The sequence below is a fragment of the Lolium rigidum genome, chromosome 3 (genome assembly GCF_022539505.1).
Source record: "Lolium rigidum isolate FL_2022 chromosome 3, APGP_CSIRO_Lrig_0.1, whole genome shotgun sequence".
NCBI lineage: Eukaryota > Viridiplantae > Streptophyta > Magnoliopsida > Poales > Poaceae > Lolium > Lolium rigidum.
Window position 1 is genome coordinate 82,809,977 of NC_061510.1, and position 15,248 is coordinate 82,825,224.

The following is a 15,248-nucleotide window of genomic DNA, read 5'->3' on the forward strand; positions in this document are numbered from 1 at the left end:
AGGAGGAATAGATCACATCAATATTATCACAGACAATAGTTAACTTCGCAATCTACAAGAGATCATGATCATAGCATAAACCAAGTACTAACACGGTGCACGCACCGTCACCTTTGCACACATGCAGGAGGAATAAAACTACTTTAATAACACATCACTAGAGTAGCACATAGATAAATTGTGATACAAACACATTGCAATCATCAAGAGATATAAATAAGCACTTCACTACGCTCTTCAAAAGTGAATAAGTACTTCGTGAAATATAGCCTAAGAGACCCACACGGTGCACACACTGTCACCTTTACACACGTGGGACAAGGAGTCTCCGGAGATCACATAAGTAAAACCCACTTGACTAGCATAATGACATCTAGATTACAAGCATCATCATATGAATCTCAATCATGTAAGGCAGCTCATGAGATTATTGTATTGAAGTACATAGGAGAGAGATGAACCACATAGCTACCGGTACAGCCCCGAGCCTCGATGGAGAACTACTCCCTCCTCATGGGAGCAAGCAACGGTGATGAAGATGGCGGTGGAGATGGCAGCGGTGTCGATGGAGAAGCCTTCCGGGGGCACTTCCCCGCTCCGGCAGGGTGCCGGAACAGAGACTCCTGTCCCCCAGATCTTGGCTTCGCGATGACGGCGGCTCTGGAAGGTTTCTCGTATCGTGGCTTCCTCCGTAAGGGTTTTCGATGCAGGGGCTTTATATAGGCGAAGAGGCGGCGCAGGAGGGTCAAAGGGGCGACCAGACCATAGGGTGGCGCGGGCCCAGCCCTGGCCGCGCCACCATGTCATCTGGGCCCACCAGGGCCCCCCTCTGGCGGCTCTCGGGTGTTCTGGATGCTTCCGGGCAAAATAGGAACCTGGGCGTTGATTTCGTCCAATTCCGAGAATATTTCGTTACTAGGATTTCTGAAACCAAAAACAACGAGAAAACGAGAACTGGCACTTCGGCATCTTGTTAATAGGTTAGTTCCGGAAAATGCGTAAATACGACATATAATGTGCATAAAACATGTAGGTATCATCAATAAAGTAGCATGGAACATAAGAAATTATCGATACGTTGGAGACGTATCAGCATCCCCAAGCTTAGTTCTGCTCGTCCCGAGCAGGTAAAACGATAACAAAGATAATTTCTTAAGTGACATGCCATCATAAACTTGATCATATTGTAAACATATGTAATGAATGCAGCGATCAAAACAAAAGTAATGACATGAGTAAACAAGTGAATCATAAAGCAATGACTTTTCATGAATAGCACTTTCAAGACAGGCATCAATAAGTCTTGCATAAGAGTTAACTCATAAAGCAATAATTCAAAGTAGAGGTATTGAAGCAACACAAAGGAAGATTAAGTTTCAGCGGTTGCTTTCAACTTGTAACATGTATATCTCATGGATATTGTCAACATAGAGTAATATAACAAATGCAATAAGTAAGTATGTAAGAATCAATGCACAGTTCACACAAGTGTTTGCTTCTTGAGATGGAGAGAAATAGGTGAACTGACTCAACAATAAAAGTAAAAGAATGGTCCTTCAAAGAGGAAAGCATCGATTGCTATATTTGTGCTAGAGCTTTGATTTTGAAAACATATAGAGAGCATAAAAGTAAAGTTTTGAGAGGTGTTTGTTGTTGTCAACGAATGGTAGCGGGTACTCTAACCCCCTTGCCCGACAAACCTTCAAAGAGCGGCTCCCATTTTATTTTATTTTTGGGTGGCACTCCTTCCAACCTTTCTTTCACAAACCATGGCTAACCGAATCCTCGGGTGCCTGCCAACAATCTCATACCATGAAGGAGTGCCTTTTTATTTTAGTTTTATTATGATGACACTCCTCCCCACCTTTGCTTTCTCAAGCCATGGCTAACCGAATCCTTCGGGTGCCGTCCAACAATCACATACCATGGAGGAGTGTCTATTTTTGTTAATTAATTTGGGACTCGGGAATCCCATTGCCAGCTCTTTTTGCAAAATTATTGGATAAGCGGATGAAGCCACTAGTCCATTGGTGAAAGTTGCCCAACAAGATTGAAAGATAAACACCACATACTTCTTCATGAGCTATAAAACATTGACACAAATAAGAGGTAATAACTTTTGAATTGTTTAAAGGTAGCACTCAAGCAATTTACTTTGGAATGGCGGAGAAATACCATGTAGTAGGTAGGTATGGTGGACACAAATGGCATGAATATTGGCTCAAGTATTTGGATGCATGAGAAGTATTCCCTCTCGATACAAGGTTTAGGCTAGCAAGGTTATTTGAAGCAAACTCAAGTATAAAATGGTGCAGCAAGACTCACATATAAACATATTGTAAGCATTATAAGACTTTACATCGTCTCCTTGTTGTTCAAACACCTCAACCAGAAAATATCTAGACTTAGAGAGACCAATCATGCAAACCAAATTTTAACAAGCTCTATGTAATTATTCATTAATGGGTACAAGGTACATGATGCAAGAGCTTAAACATGAGCACAAAAATTGCCAAGTATCAAATTATCCAAGACATTTTAGCAATTACTACATGTAGCATTTTCCAATTCCAACCATATAACAATTTAACGAAGAGGAAACTTCGCCATGAATATTATGAGCTAAGAACACATGTGTTCATACGAACCAGCGGAGCGTGTCTCTCTCCCACACAAGGATGAACTTATTCAGAGAATGAAAATAACAAAACAAAAATAAAAGCACATAGACGCTCCAAGTAAAATACATAAGATGTGATTGAATAAAAATATAGTTTCACTAGAAGAAACCTGATAAGTTGTCGATGAAGAAGGGGATGCCTTGGGCATCCCCAAGCTTAGATGCTTGAGTCTTCTTAAAATATGCAGGGATGAACCACCGGGGCATCCCCAAGCTTAGACCTTTCACTCTTCTCGATCACATTATATCACCCTCTTCTATTGACCCTTGAAAACTTCCTTCACACCAAACTTCAAGCAAACTCATTAGAGGGTTAGTGCATAATCAAAAATTCACATGTTCAGAGGTGACACAATCATTCTTAACACTTCTGGACATTGCACAAAACTTCTGAAAGTTAATGGAACAAAGAAACTCATTCAACTTAGCAAAAGCGGCAATGCGAAATAAAAGGCAGAATCTGTCAAAAACAGAACAGTCCGTAAAGACGAATTTAAAGCTGGCACCAGACTTGCTCAAATGGAAAAACTCAAAACTAATGAAAGTTGCGTACATATCTGAGGATCACGCTCGTAAATTGGCAGATTTTTTCGAATTTTCTACAGAGAACTGTGCCCAGATTCGTGACAGACAGCAATACTGTTTCTGCGCAGCGATCCCAAATATAGTATCAACTTTAACATAGAAACTTTACTTGGCACAAAAACATGATAAGGAGAGGTTGCTACAGTAGTAAACAACTTCCAAGACTCAACAAAACAAAAATTGCTGTAGTAAAATAAACACATGGGTTATCTCCCAAGAAGTTCTTTCTTTATAGCCATTAAGATGGGCTCAGCAGTTTTAATGATGCACTCGCAAGAAATAGAAGTTGAAGCAAAAGAGAGCATCAAGAGGCAAATTCAAAACAGATTTAAGTCAAACATGCTTCCTATGCATAGGAATCTTGTAAATAAACAAGTTCATGAAGAGCAAAGTAACAAGCATAGGAAGATAAAACAAGTGTAGCTTCAAAAATTTCAGCACATAGAGAGGCATTTTAGTAACATGAAAAATTTTACAACCATATTTTCCTCTCTCATAATAACTTTCAGTAGCATCATGAGCAAACTCAACAATATAACCATCACATAAAGCATTCTTATCATGAGTCTCATGCATAAAATAATTACTACTCCCAACATAAGCATAATCAATTTTATTAGTTGTAGTGGGAGCAAATTCAACAAAGTAGCTATCAAATATAGGAGGTATATTGTAATCATAATCAAATTTATCCTCCATAACAGGCGGTAACAAAAGACTACTATCATTATAATCATCATAAATGGGAGGCAAAGTATCATCAAAGTAAATTTTCTCCTCAATGCTTGGGGGACTAAAAATATCATGCTCATCAAAGCCAGCTTCCCCAAGCTTAGAATTTTCCATAGCATTATCAACAATGGTGTTCAAAGCATTCATAGTAATAACATTCCCATTAGCATGCATATAAAGTTCCATGGGTTTCTTAATTCTTTCTTCAAACACATCATGTCCTAATTCAAGATAAAGTTCATAAAGATCTCTCATATTTTTGTTGTTTTCCATTATGCCTAACTAGTGTAAACAAGAAACCAAATGTCGCAATTGCAGAGTCTAAAGGAAATAGCTTCGAGTACTTACAACGGCGCCGGAAAATAGCTTAGTAGCCAAGATCCGGAGTGTGAGTACCTTTTACCTTTCCTCCCCGGCAACGGCGCCAGAAAAGTGCTTGACGCGTAGTTGACGAGGGAGGAAAAGTGCTTAGTTGCCGGGCTTGCCAATGTGTGAGTGCCGTTTACCTTCCCTCCCCGGCAACGGCGCCAGAAAATAGCTTGCTGGCGTGTAGTTGATGGTGGTAGTATTGCAGCAGTAGTAACGCAGTAAAACAGTAAACAAGCAGTAGTAACTCAGCAGTATTTAGGGACAAGGCCTAGGGATTACACTTTCACTAGTGGACACTCTCAACATTGATCACATAACAGAATAGATAAATGCATACTCTACACTTTTGTTGGATGATGAACACATTGCGTAGGATTACACGAACCCTCAATGCCGGAGTTAACAAGCTCCACAATAATGCTCATGTTTAAGTAACCTTAAGTGTAAGATAGATCAAAAGACTAAACCAAGTACTAGCATAGCATGCACACTTCGTCACCTTCATGCATATGTAGGAGGAATAGATCACATCAATATTATCACAGAGCAATAGTTAACTTCGCAATCTACAAGAGATCATGATCATAGCATAAACCAAGTACTAACACGGTGCACGCACTCGTCACCTTTGCACACATGCAGGGAGGAATAAAACTACTTTAATAACACATCACTAGAGTAGCACATAGATAAATTGTGATACAAACACATTGCAATCATCAAGAGATATAAATAAGCACTTCACTACGCTCTTCAACAAGTGAATAAGTACTTCGTGAAATATAGCCTAAGAGACCCACACGGTGCACACACTCGTCACCTTTACACACGTGGGACAAGGAGTCTCCGGAGATCACATAAGTAAAACCCACTTGACTAGCATAATGACATCTAGATTACAAGCATCATCATATGAATCTCAATCATGTAAGGCAGCTCATGAGATTATTGTATTGAAGTACATAGGAGAGAGATGAACCACATAGCTACCGGTACAGCCCCGAGCCTCGATGGAGAACTACTCCCTCCTCATGGGAGCAGCAGCGGTGATGAAGATGGCGGTGGAGATGGCAGCGGTGTCGATGGAGAAGCCTTCCGGGGGCACTTCCCCGCTCCGGCAGGGTGCCGGAACAGAGACTCCTGTCCCCCAGATCTAGTTCCAGAAAATGCGTAAATACGACATATAATGTGCATAAAACATGTAGGTATCATCAATAAAGTAGCATGGAACATAAGAAATTATCGATACGTTGGAGACGTATCAACTACTCACACATCAATCCGGAGGCGGGCATGATGATGTAGAGCCCCTCCGGTGATGATTCCCCTCTCCGGCAGGGTGCCGGAGGCGATCTCCTGAATCCCCCGAGATGGGATTCGCGGCGGCGGCCTCTCGGTAATGTTTTCCGTATCGTGGCTCTCGGTACAGGGGGTTTCGCGACGGAGGCTTTAAGTAGGCGGAAGGGTAGGTCAAAGGGCGTCACGAGGGGCCCACACTACAGGCCGGCGCGGCCAGGGCTTGGGCCGCGCCGCCCTAGTGTGTCGCCACCTCGTGGCCCCACTTCGTCTCCTCTTCGGTCTTCTGGAAGCTTCGTGCAAAAATAGGACCCTGGGCGTTGATTTCGTCCAATTCCGAGAATATTTCCTTACTAGGATTTCTGAAACCAAAAACAGCAGAAAAACAACAACTGGCACTTCGGCATCTTGTTAATAGGTTAGTGCCGGAAAATGTAAAATAATGCTGTAAAGTATGTGTAAAACACTCAAGTATTGTAATAAAAGTAGCATGGAACATAAGAAATTATAGATACGTTTGAGACGTATCATAGTTTATACCTGATTCTTTACCTTTGTCGTTCTCCCAATCTCCAGTGTTGCTTTTAATTATTTCAAGAAGATCCCATCTAGCTTCAACCTCCTTGCTTGTGAAAGATCCCTCCAAACAGGCATCTAGATAGTCCTTGTGGTGTCCTGAAAGCCTTGCATAAAAATTATTAATAATAACATTACGGGGGAGCTCATGAATGGGACATTTGAGCATTAGTGACTTCAATCTCCCCCATGCTTGGGAAATACTCTCTCCATCACGAGGATAAAAGTTATAAATGTAATTTCTATCAACATGCACTTCATGAGGAGGATAAAATTTAGAATAAAAGAGAGGTATAATTTCCTCCCAACGAATAGATCAACCATTCTTCAGCATCTTATACCATTCCGCAACTTTGCCCTTCAGAGATATAGAGAATAGCTTCCTCTTAACTTGGTCCTTTGAAATACCTGCACTCTCGAACAACTCGCATAATTCATGTATAAAGAGTAAATGATCACTAGGATGGATAGTCTCATCTCCAAAATAGCAATTGTTCATAGCAAGTTTAACAATTTTCATAGGTATCTTGAAAGGAATACTTTCAGTAGGTGGATTTAAAATATCACAAGCATCATTAGAGTTATCGCATATGGGAGATAAAGTATTATCGGAGCAAATTTTCTCCCTAAAGCTGGGAAGCTAAAAAGATCATAAAAACTAGCTTCCCCAAGCTTAGACTTTTCCATAGCATTAGCAAGTAATTGCGTTCATACTAATAACATTGCTACTAGCATGCAAATAAGGTTCCATAGGTTTTTTAATTTTCGCATCAAACAATTCATGTCTTAACTCAGGAAAAAGATTAAAAAGCTCACTAAATTTGTTGTTGTTTTCCATTATGCCTAACTAGTGAAAAATAAAAATAAGAAACAAAAAGATGCAATTGCAGAATCTAAAGGAGATAGCTTCGAGCACTCACACACTGGCAACAGTGCTAGGAAATAGCTTAGTAGTCGGAGGATGTGAATACCTTTTAACTTACCTCCCCGGCAACGGCGCCAGAAAATAGCTTGATGTCTACGCAAGCTTCTATTCCTGTAGACAATATTGGGCCTCCAAGAGCGAGAGGTTTGTAGAACAGCAGCAAGTTTCCCTTAAGTGAATCACCCAAGGTTTATCGAACTCAGGGAGGTAGAGGTCAAAGATATCCCTCTCAAGCAACCCTGCAATTAAGATACAAGAAGTCTCTTGTGTCCCCAACAACACCTAATACACTTGTCAGATGTATAGATGCACTAGTTCGGCGAAGAGATAGTGAAATACAAGTAATATGGATGATTATAAGTAGTAAATGGAATCTGAAATAAAAATGGCAGCAAGCGAACATGTAGCAGAACTTGTTGGAAACGGTGTTTCAATGCTTAGAAACAAGGCCTAGGGATCATACTTTCACTAGTGGACACTCTCAACAATGATCACATAATTGAATAAATAAATGCTACTCTCAAACACTCTCTTGTTGGATAACAAACACCATTCATTGTGTAGGGCTACAAAAGCACACCTCAAGCCGGAGTAAACAAGCTCCACAACGTCATAAAGGAATCACACACGATGCGCACACTGTCACCATCACACCGTGGAGAGTAACTCCGGAGTTCATATTAAAGTAACCTCTATAATTCATAATAGACAAGAGTAACATCTACATATTGAACTACATCACAAAGCTCATGATCACATAAAGATCACACCATGGGAGAGAGAGATGAACCACATAGCTACCGGTAGAGCCCTCAGCCTCGGGGGAGAACTACTCCCTCCTCATCATGGGAGACAACAACGACGATGAAGATGGCGGTGGTGTCGATGGAGATGGCCAGGGGTCCACCCGTGCCCCCCTATGGTGTGGAGGCCCCTTGGCCCCCCTCTGGCCCTTCTCTGGCTCTCTGGGTCCGTCTCGGTAAAATACTGACTTCTGTAGGCCCACCCCATATCTGGGCGTGGCCAGGGGTCCACCCACGCCCCCCTATGGTGTGGAGGCCCCTCGGCCCCCCTCTGGCCCTTCTCTGGCTCTCTGGGTCCGTCTCGGTAAAATATTGACTTCTGTCTTCGTGGGGTCTAATTCCGAGAATATTTCCTGTGTAGAATTTCTGAAACCAAAAACAACAGAAAACAGGAAATGGCCCTTCGGCATCTTGTTAATAGGTTAGTCCCGGAAAATGCATAAAAATGATATAAAGTATGAACAAAACATGTAGGTATTGTCATAAAACTAGCATGACATCAGAAATTATAGATACGTTGGAGACGTATCAGAAGACTTGTCATAATTTTTCACATTTGTTTATAGAGAGTGGATTTGGTACACACATGGGTACGTACGCACGCATTCATCGCCATCCAATCTGTGTGGAGATTCGTACTGGTTTGGCCTATCATTTGACCGTGTCCCATGCCACGCACAATAATTTGAGTAGCTAATCCGCTAATCCCACTGAAAACGCTGGGGCTGGACTGCTTTTGGCCGCGAGCTGCCCCACGAGCTCCCGTTGACCTGGACTACCGCTGCCCCTCTCCCCATCTGGATGCGCCCAACGCGGCGAGGGACGCGACCGCCGCCGCCCGCACCTCCCGAACAGCCCACAGTGCAGCAGATCGAGCGCCCGGAGAAGACTGCCGGCGCGTCTTCGGCCTCGACCTCGCGCGGTTCAGCGGCTCGTCTTCAGTGGGAGCGCACGGTGGCGCGGATGAACCGGAAAGCAAGCGCGTCAAGATCGAGCAGCCGACGACCGGCAGCGTCGCCGCTGCTGGACGCTTTACGCCGCTGTTATCACCAGAATTTGGCTAAGTCAGAGGTGGGCCGCGATCGAGATGGACGTGAAGATATACATTTAGAAGGGATACGTGAATCGGCCTTTTATACCAAGTTGGGCTAAACCGCCCGTGTATACGTAACATATTAGATCACATCTTAGTGTAGAAGTTAGAGTTTATCTCGTGCACGGTTTGGTGCACGCCCACATTAGAAAGTCCCCTGGACTATAAATATGTATCTAGGGTTTATGGAATAAACAACAACCAACGTTCAACACAAACCAATCTCGGCGCATCGCCAACTCCTTCGTCTCGAGGGTTCCTCCGAGTAAGCACCATGCTGCCTAGATCGCATCTCGCGATCTAGGCAGCACGAGCCTGCCTAGTTGTTCATGCGTTGCTCGTGCTGAAGCCTTTTTGATGGCGAGCAACGTAGTTATCATAGATGCGTTAGGGTTAGCATTGTTCTTAGTACCATATGCTTTCGTAGTGCAACCCTTGCGCATCTAGCCGTCCTTGTACCTCATCATGGGTGCAGGGACGGCACCCCGCTTGATCATCGTTTAGTAGATCTAATCCGTTACGGTCGCTCCTTGATTCATCAAGGATTAGTTTAATATCTGCAATAGTTAGGCCTTACAAAGGGTTGGAGGATCCAGCGGCATGTAGGGTGTAGTTTGCTGCCCCTAGACAGGACGTTCCGAGGATCAACCTAGTGTTGGTTTTTAGGCCTTGTCTAGGGCTGGCTTACGATCACCGTGCGTGAGCGCGAGGCCCAATCGTGAGTAGGATGATCCGATTATGCGGTGAAAACCCCGGATCGTCGTGGATCTCATACGCTTTATCTTGATCAAGCAGGACCACCATATATTCGGCCACCTTGGACGAATCATGGGTGAATCGGCTCCATGAGCCGATTCACGAGACAACCTGAGAGCCGATCGAGGCTCGTATTTAACGTGTACGTGTGTGCCCTGCAGGAAACTAAGCGAGGCATCATCCACACCTTCCTGACCAGGTATAGGTCAGGTGGCACGCCCTTGCAATTTGCATCGGCGCGCGACCAGGAGGCTTTGCGGGCCGTCGCTCTGAGGGACTGGGGCCAGCCGCAGCCCTAGTCGTTCCCGGCTCTACGGTGTTGACCAGTCGCTGCCCGCCAGTGGGTTTCTGACGTCAACACATTATGGCACGCCCGGTGGGACCATCTTCAACATCCACCACATCGCCATCTACATCCAAGATGGCGGAAGAGACTCCGGTCACTTACGAGGACCTCACTGGCGAGCTCAAGAAGAAGTATGACGAGGCCAAGGTCCTCCTCGAAGCCGACCTCATCGGCTCTTTCCACAAGACCCGTTCGCACGGCATCAAGCGCGATGGAGACACGCGTCCGTTGCCTGGTATCGACACGGTCGATCTCAGCCACTCCATAAGAGAACCAGGGTTCTCTTTCGATGCCAATGTGGCAGGGTTCGTGATTCGCCATGACGCGGACAAAGCAGAGAGCAGCCACTCTCGTGGCAAGGAGAAGGAGGAGGTGAGAAGCATACGGCATCCACACCCATTACCCGAGCATCTCCTCAGCAAATATGATCAGCCATATGACCGACGTCACCACGGCGAAGACGACCAAAGAAATCATCGGTCTGATGCAGGCGGGAGATATCGTCAGAACAACGACCACGACGACGGGTATGAACGTCGCGCCAGAGGGAGGTCTGAGGAACCGGACAACGTGGATAGGCATTGGGACTGCCCCTTCTTTAGACACTGCTGGGATTCCGGAATGAGCCGATTGCCAACAATCGGCAATTGCCCAGAATGTAAACAAAAGGAGAAGGGTACGGCTAAGGTGTCCGTGTTCGAGCGTCTAGGGCCTCTCCCGCCTTGGGGCAAGCACGCTGAGTCCGTCCAGATGGAAGATCACGAGGAACTAGAGGACGATGATGAAGAGGATAAGTATCATCGGCCAAGATGGTGTCCCGACGGGCTCGGCCGCTCCCAAAAACGAAGAGTTCAGCGACTACGTGCGTTGGAAGAAGCCGAAAGGTTATATCTGCACGCGCTGAGGAAGGCACGGCCTGACATGGCCGCCAAAATTCAGCAAACCCTGGATGAAGAAGGTCGGCCACAAAGAAAAGAGTGGCGCCCTAAGCAGAGGAAAGCCGATGATGAAACATCGGCTGGCACGAACATGGTCTTCATCCTTCCTGCGGAATTTAGCGCTCCAAGGTTATGTGAAGCACCTGTGGCGCAATTGGACTGCGGCCCACGGCCGGTCATCTTCGAGAAGCCGCGAGAAAGAAGCTACAAGCATCCGAAGGCCCCGTACTTACGAGGTTACATCAATGGGCAGCTTGTCAATAAGATGTTGGTGGACACCGGAGCGGCGGTTAACATTATGCCATACTCCATGCTACGTCGGTTGGGACGCTCCAGCTCGGATCTTATCAAGACCAACGTAACACCGAGCGATTTCAACGGCCAAGCATCCGACGCGCAAGGTGTTCCGAATGTGGATCCGACCGTAGGAAGGAAAACTGTCCCTACGACGTTCTTTATCGTCGACGAGCAAGAGTACCTATGCTATGACTGCTCGGGAAGAGATTGGATCCACGCCAATTGTTGCATTCCATCCACGATGCATCAATGCCTAATACGGTGGGATGGAGATGAAGTGGAAGTCGTCCACGCAGATGACTCAGCTGAGATTTCGACAGCCGGCATGGACATTTGGGAGACATCAGGCCAAGAGCCACTCTCGGGCATCAATCTGGACGACTGCGAACGCATCGATGTAACAAGGAATGGGGTGAGGCTGGTTTTATCTACCGGATTGACCGTGTAGCGAGAACAACATCGATGGACAGAGGTGACAAGGCTGATCCCTGTGATCGGCCCCCCAAAAAATTTATGAAGGGACATTACAAAACCTTCACCAAGCAAGCAACGTGGAGGCCGATTCCAGCAATCGGCCAAAATTATCCTCACCATCTATTCTGCCTGGGATCAACATTTGGCCCAACAGGGACTACCTAAAGAGCCGATACCATCAATTCTTGACAGAATCGGCTCGGAGGGCACACATTCTGGATGATACACGAGGATATGAAATAGTAGTATCAAGCATGGGGGCCGATACATAAAATCGGCCGTAAAAATTCCAAAAATTTTGAGCACAGCCGATGTGCAGACATCGACTTAAGGATACAGAAAGCCGATGCAGGGCAATTGACTCAAAGAGTACAACGGTTGCAAATATAAGCCCAATGACCAACCGATTGGCTGTAGGATCCCCCTCGGGTGTGGCCAGGGTAATGATTTCATCAGCATTCTCACCAAAAGCTCTTGCATTGAACTAAAGGAGCTCGGGGGGCAACTCGCCCTGGAGGTTCGCTGCCCTCAAAAGCCGATTTGATTACAATCGGTTGGTTGCTGCATTGCAACTTAGGGGCTCGCAGAGAGAGTTGGAAGTCCTTGAAGGAAAGACTCGAGTCCCCCAACCATGACGAGGCGATTTGCTGCGGAGGATGTTAGGGCGTTTCCCAACATGTTCACCAGGAGTTACATTAGTCCGCTGGAAGCGATGAGCCGATCTAATGTTGCAAGACACGAGAATGGAATTAAGAGGGGCTGAAAGGCCACTACATTGAGGTTCCTTGGTTCAAGGGAGCGGCTGACCTTTCCAGAATCTGTCAGGTGCTGGCTCTTTGAACCTAACACAGCGATACAGTCAGGAAACCAATGGTGGCTCAATCGGCTGGTCTGCTTTTATCCTCGCTCGGACTAAGGCTCGGGGGCAGCTCGCCCTTAAGGTTCCTTGTTCTATGGAGCCGATTTGGTTGAAATCGGCTTGCTCGCATCGTAACTCGTCGAGAGAGGGTGAATTATTGCAGAAGGGAATGGCTGGAGGTAATGGGAAGAAGCAACAATCGCTGACGGACTCTGGACCAGGTGTGCCACAAAGAGATGAAGCATTACAAGGACAGTGGCAAGGAAGATCCGGAAGATGAGAATGCCGCTAAGATCCAGTATTCCGTGCAGTTGAATTTGCATTTCCAAGATCTAGGATTTGCACGATTGCGGCTCGTCCTGAGGATGGAGGTCCGGACGGATCCACCTCGAGTTTGCCATGAGAGTCCGATGCATTGCCATCGGCTCCTTAAGCACCGACCGGATTGGCGATCGGCAAGCTCGGTGTAAAGGGCGATCGGCTAAATTACCATGAAGAAGGACGACAAGATCGAGTTGGGGAAATTCTCCATTGATCAACTAGAGTTCTTACATAAAGAGCGCGATTGCTCTCAAAAGAAGATCCTAGGGGCTACATTGCCCGTCTACTACCGCTGACCCTAGGCTAAAATCCTATCTAGGGGCCGTTGCTGCCCTCGTCATCGTCGCCATCATCGCCGTCGTCGGCGCCTGCTCCCGGCCGGCTCATCGTCGCCGCTGTAACGACCACCGGCGGGACCCTCGTTGTCCTCGTCTTCTTCATCGGCGTCGTCGTCGTCGGCCGTCGAAATCACCGAGATTGCCGGGCCAGGGGCAGTGGCGCTTGGCCGGCGGCTCGTCGGAGGAGCTGTCATCCTCTTCCTCCTCCTCCTGCCCCTCCTCTTCGGAGGAGGGGGCCCCGTCCCAGGGAAGGAGGTCGTCATCGCTTTCCTCCACTGCTTCCTCATTGGCAAGGAAGCGGAGGTCGCTCTCCCCGTCGGTCAGGGACTGGTCGTCCTCTGACCAGGTGGAGAAGTCGTGGCTTGGCTCATCCCCGGCCTCGATGGCGCGGCGAATGTTGGCCACATGGGCTTTCTCCAGGTTCCACTCCGGCGTCGGCTCGCGGGAGGGGGAGGACTGCGCGAAAGATCCGACGAAGAGGAGGACATGGTGGCACAGGAGGGTTTTTTCTTTGGAAGTGCTAGTGCCGGGAGGATGAGGACGAGAGCTACGGGAAGTGGCCGAGTAAAAGGGGAATATATGGTAATGCCTAAGCAGCTTCCCGAGGACGTGGTGCCGTAACCGTCAAGTCGTGCGAGAGAGGGCGAGGAGGCAAGACGTCATCATAGAGGACCCCTCGAGGAAAAAGCTGCGACGCCTCGCCACGACATGACCCTACGAAAGAAAAGCGTAATGATTTTGGAAATGTCATTTCCAAAACCAGGGGGCATGTGTTATCACCGGAATTTGGCTAAGTCAGAGGTGGGCCGCGATCGAGATGGACGTGAAGATATACATTTAGAAGGGATACGTGAATCGGCCTTTTATACCAAGTTGGGCTAAACCGCCCGTGTATCTGTAACATATTAGATCACATCTTAGTGTAGAAGTTAGAGTTTATCTCGTGCACGGTTTGGTGCACGCCCACATTAGAAAGTCCCCTGGACTATAAATATGTATCTAGGGTTTATGGAATAAACAACAACCAACGTTCAACACAAACCAATCTCGGCGCATCGCCAACTCCTTCGTCTCGAGGGTTCCTCCGGTAAGCACCATGCTGCCTAGATCGCATCTCGCGATCTAGGCAGCACGAGCCTGCCTAGTTGTTCATGCGTTGCTCGTCGCCGAAGCCTTTTTGATGGCGAGCAACGTAGTTATCATAGATGCGTTAGGGTTAGCATTGTTCTTAGTACCATATGCTTTCGTAGTGCAACCCTTGCGCATCTAGCCGTCCTTGTACCTCATCATGGGTGCAGGGACGGCACCCCGCTTGATCATCGTTTAGTAGATCTGATCCGTTACGGTCGCTCCTTGATTCATCAAGGATTAGTTTAATATCTCGCAATAGTTAGGCCTTACAAAGGGTTGGAGGATCCAGCGGCATGTAGGGTGTAGTTTGCTGCCCCTAGACAGGACGTTCCGAGGATCAACCTAGTGTTGGTTTTTAGGCCTTGTCTAGGGCTGGCTTACGATCACCGTGCGTGAGCGCGAGGCCCAATCGTGAGTAGGATGATCCGATTATGCGGTGAAAACCCCGGATCGTCGTGGATCTCATACGCTTTATCTTGATCAAGCAGGACCACCATATATTCGGCCACCTTGGACGAATCATGGGTGAATCGGCTCCATGAGCCGATTCACGAGACAACCTGAGAGCCGATCGAGGCTCGTATTTAACGTGTACGTGTGTGCCCCGCAGAAACTAAGCGAGGCATCATCCACACCTTCCCGACCGGGTATAGGTCGGGTGGCACGCCCTTGCAATTTGCATCGGCGCGCGACCAGGAGGCTTTGCGGGCCGTCGCTCTGAGGGACTGG